Genomic DNA, 5,513 nt, shown 5'->3' on the forward strand with positions numbered 1-5,513 from the left:
AAAGCTTAATTCATTCTTTCAATATGAAGACACTCTGTACATAGCTTGCACATTAAAGATATTCCAGAACTGAATCTAGACACAATTAGAATAATGGGATACAAACATTATAGGCTTTTTTAAGTTTACATTTAAAATTTTCATAATCCTACAGTGTTAACAAGGTATAGTATAAATAAACATTTTTAATGAAGTACTCTATTTGTAAGTGATATGCTCACTATGGCTGTTTTTCAAAAATTAAGTAATGTATTGTTATCAGCAGACCAGGAATTTGGACATATTTTGATGACTTTTCTCACTTCCCAATTTGACTTTAGAAATTTACACGGTGTGTCATTAGCAACTAATATCCTGTCAACAGGCATTTTCCATTTCTCAACAAATTTGAAATGTCTTGGTTTTTTGGCTATATCTTGAGAGTTGGTAGTCGAATTGATTTAAAATTTGGAATTATACTAAAAACATATAAAGCCCGGAGAGGTAAACATATGAGGCAGAATGTTTGAACTGATGGACAACAAACTTGAGATGCAGGCAAGGGTCATTGTGAATAATTAGTGGCTCACAAAGAAGGGGCTGAATGAGATCAAAACAAGGAAAACCGGATAGCCAATTATAGTGGAGTACCGGGAAGAAGAACGTGATGAGGCGATAATAGAATAGTTCTCAAGCTCTGTTAAGGCTATTGCCGACATTTATAAAAGAATTAGGAAATTTGGAATTGGGAAGGAAGGAGGTAGACAGAGCAAAGTTTTCAGCAAGGTTTACTGATTGGATGGTTCTACTGAGAAGTTTTCAGCAAGGGATACTGATTGAATGGCTCTACTGAAAAGTTTTCAGCAAGGGTTACTGATTGGATGGCTCTACTGAAAAGTTTTCAGCAAGGGTTACTGATTGGATGGCTCTACTGAGAGTTGGTGTGAAGAATTACCCATTGGTGCAGCAGACAGTCCTGCAAGGGCCGTCTAGCATCCTTAGGCAGGTCCTATCTATCTCAGCCTAGCGGAACTAGATCTACGACAGGAGGTAGCGTCAAAAGCGTACAAAAAGGAATGCTAATTGCAACAGGCTGACGATTAACGGAGGATATATCTCCAGAATCTAGAAAAGCATGGCTACATGCAAACACTGCAAAAGAACTTCACAGCAAAAATAAAATGTATTGCATAAAGTAAAATCTGGCAATTTTTATGAGGATTATGACTGGTGATATATAAATAGCCTGAGGTTATAAAATTCTTGAGTTGTCTGTAAAATGATGAAATTCTTGCATAGAGATGCTCAGCAATAAACATGGTTGCATACAATAAGATTTATGGCGTACTTATTAATTTATGTACAGTTATATACAGCTGGTAAAGGCTAAAAGATCTCCTCTTTATAAGCAAGTAGGAACGGTAGTAAAATAGTACATATTATTGTTTCTACCGAGCACCAGAGCGCAAGACCATTCACGGTAATGGCTGTACGTACATATGTATGAGATATGTATGCATGTGTTTCTATATGTATGTCTATATGTACTTTTATATAAAACGAGGTATAGAACCTGAAGTCATCACAATTAAGCTGGTTTTATATATGTATATATCATATACATATATTGTGATGAATATCACATGTATATGTCTGACAATATGTTTATATGTACATAAACATATATATAAATAACTGCATATATAAATACATGTATATACAAAATATATATATATGTAATATATATATACATCTATATATAAATATATATACATATATAAATATATATAATATATATATAAATATATATATAAACATATATATAATATATAAATATATATGTAATATAATATGTGTAAATATTATATTAATATATATAATAATATAATATTAATATATATATTACATATATATATTTATATGTAATATAATATGGGTAAATAAAAAATAAATAAATAATAATGTAAATATATATAAATATATATACATACATATATAAGTACATATATAGATATACTGTATACACTATAATAGAGGCAGTATTTACAGTCTCTTGAGTAAAAGTGCTCAATAATAAAATAAAGCAATGTAAAATTAAGTAAGATGAATGTTTAACCTATATATACACGACGCTTTTAGTGTGAGCAATTTTATCTGATGACTATTGCTTTGCAATATAAAACTACAAATAATAAAATTGTTTTAAACTGAACTTAAGCTTTCGTCTTACTTAATTTTTGATAAATTAATTTTATATTCTATATATATATATTCTGTTATAAGCCGATATTTTATCGAAATATCGGCTTGTTTTATTTTGCAAAAATGGAGTTGTCTATTATCTTTAGTGTAATGAGGTGACAACTCCTGATTTTCAACTGATATTTACCAATATCCTCTCATAATTATCGTTCATGTTAAAGCCTAACACTATGCAGTCAAACATAGATAACTCGTCCACGGATAGCTCGAACACATGGTTAACTCGAATGGTCTTCTTGGTCCGGTCACACGTAATGATAAATTGCTATAGATAACTCGACCTCAACTCTGTTAACTCGAACAGTTTTTTGCCCAACGGCTATCGAGACGGTTGTTATCGCTTTAGAAAATCACTTTATTCCAAGTCATAGAGGTAAACCTCAACTTTTCGTAAATCATAGGCGTCGTTATTACCACCGTCGGCAAAATATTTTTGTCGACTACTTTTCTAAAGGTTTGGTGAATTTTGATTTATACCAAACATCCGGTTAGCGATCGCCTTTCAGAAGCATGGAAAAGTGAGGTGACCTTCGCATAAACTTCAAGAAAAATCGGCAAAATTGATCTCGGTTAAAACGCTCAAAAGAAAAAGATGTCTTTTCTTCTGAGCATTTCAACAACGATCAAGTTTTGCCAATTTTAATCTAAAAAATGTCCTGGCAATAATATCACCTCAAACAACAAAACAATCTCAAGTGATAGAAAAATCTCCTATACTTTTTGATAAAAAAGTTTTAAACTTTACATTAGAAGCATTTAATTTGAAACAAGCCATTTATGCTTTTGATTTCTATTATAGTTTGTATATGTGCATGTATCTACTAATAAATAAATAAATGGACCTATGACAGTGCTCTGATAACTTGAACGCTCTGATAACTTGAACAGTTTCGCTCGGTCCCGTGAAGTTCGAGTTATCCATGTTTGACTGTATATATATATATATATATATATATACAGTCAAACATGGATAACTATTTATATAATATATATATATATATATATATATATATGTGTGTGAGTAGAGTGTGTGTTATGCAGGTGTTATTGAACCCGATACTCTAATTACTACTAAAATTACATGCCAGCACTTATCAATCTCCTCTCCGACTGGGAGATATCAGATTATTGCCTCATCACATACCGCTAAAGCATCGGCAAAATGAAGAGGAATTCGGTTCAGTTCCTCCTAAACTACAAAATGTTGTTAAAAAGTAAAAGCAGCCAACTCCATCTTTAACAATAATTTTCACAAACTGTACTTCGAATCAATGATATGCAGCTCCGCATGTGGGGGCTGTATATCATTGCACGAACACTGCATGCCTTTCTTGCAAGATCCATGATAATTACCGTGTAGTTCATTGCTCTCTTCAATCGTGTCATTTATTTTATTTATGCTGTTTGGTATCTAATAAACACTCAATTTTGCAATTACCAACACGATATGATTTAAGTATGTTATACACAAGCCATAGTTGTAATACAACTCAGGTATTTTGAGGAGTTCTGGTTAATAGTTTTGAGGAGTTCTGGTAAATAATCTGTTCCAGGAACGTTATACGGATATATACGTATAACGTACAACGTTATATATAACGTTGTACGTTATAAGGAAAATACATTATAAGAACAGTAAAATACATGTAAATTGCGTAATCCATTCCAGGATGTTTCTAAACTCACCGCTTAGGTCATGTAAAAAAAGAAAAATTTTACTAAACTCTTAATTTGTGGGCTGTACCGTAACTGCAGAATTATTGGTTTGCATCAACAACTTTCTCGTTTTTATGATCGATCTCACTGGTTTTATAGATTGCGGCAAATTTACAAGTTGATAGGGACTGCACATTTTTGACGATCATTAAGAACGATTTGCTTATTTTTTAAACAACAAAGTCTAATCTACAAAGTGAAGCTAATAACAAAGATTTTGTACGTCTATAATAAGTCAAAACAACAAAATCTTTTTGTCATAAAAAGTAGTTCTACTGGTTCGTCGTCTATCACTATCTGAGGGTCAAGATCAAGATACTTTTCGACAATACTCTAACTCATGACAATAAAACTGGTAGACCGACGCTGTAACACTTGCACCAACCGATCCCTTTGTATTTATAAATAATTGCGCAGCTATCTTATTCGCCTTTTTGTCGACAAATTTAACGATCTAGTACGACGAACTAGAATGTTGTGAACATTATATATAATAGATATAACGCGAAACGCACGGCATTTTTTCTTCCACAAGTGCGGCAAAATAAACTAGCATTCAAATGCTAGTTAAAAACTCACCCGACTTGACGCTTTACATTATATGGAATTTTTTACGTAGTAGGAAGCAAAAACTTCACATAAATTTTTTACAGTATTTGGAATTTACGTTATAGAAGGTATACTCTAATAGGAGCGTCTACTGTATATCTTTTTGTGATAACAGATAAAGCTGCGAAGGGTAGCAACAGTTATGTAGCTGAAACAGCTGTTATACGTGCCGACATGCCCAGGGTTGATACTCTCCCCCAAAAGGCCCATTAGGCTCGCCCAAAATCACATTTTAGAGGTTTTCAGACCATGGGGCACTGTCAGTGAATTTGCTACTTTAGGGTGGGGAGTTGCCACAGCGAAGCCAGTGAAAGGGCCCATGTTTCCCATAGCTTGCGCCACACTGTTTAATGGTGATTTGGAGGTCAAAAACAAGCTAAATTCACCGGCAGGAAATTATTTTTATAGCTTCTGAATCACATTGGATGTTTAGCGGGGCGTGGAACCTGGGCACCTCCTAGGGAGGGCCGTGTTTACGGGGTGTATTTTAAATTGACCAACCAGGTGATTGGTGGTGCATTATCCAAGTCTGGGCCTAGCCAGGTGGGTGTTTCTTTCAGAGTATCAACCCTGGGCTGACATGCTCTACGTTTGCTGATATATGTATAATCTGCATACAACTGATATATTTGTTAATATGTTTAACATTTGCTTACGTGTGTAACACAAGCTTACAGCTGACATGAGTAAACACATGACTCAATTCCTGCCACGTGTGAAGGTAGCTTACATGTGACACAACTGCTGCCAAGTGTAACATTAGCTGATTTGTGACACACCTGCTGCCATGTGACACATTTTCCGACACATGACACACTTGCTGATATGTGACACATTTGTTGACATGTGACATACTTGCTGACATGTGGCACATTTGCTGACACGTTCGCTGACATGTGACTTATTAGTTGACATGTGACACACTTGGTGACATGGGTCATATTAGG

This window comes from Watersipora subatra, chromosome 2 (genome assembly GCF_963576615.1).
Source record: "Watersipora subatra chromosome 2, tzWatSuba1.1, whole genome shotgun sequence".
Taxonomy (NCBI): Eukaryota; Metazoa; Bryozoa; class Gymnolaemata; order Cheilostomatida; family Watersiporidae; genus Watersipora; species Watersipora subatra.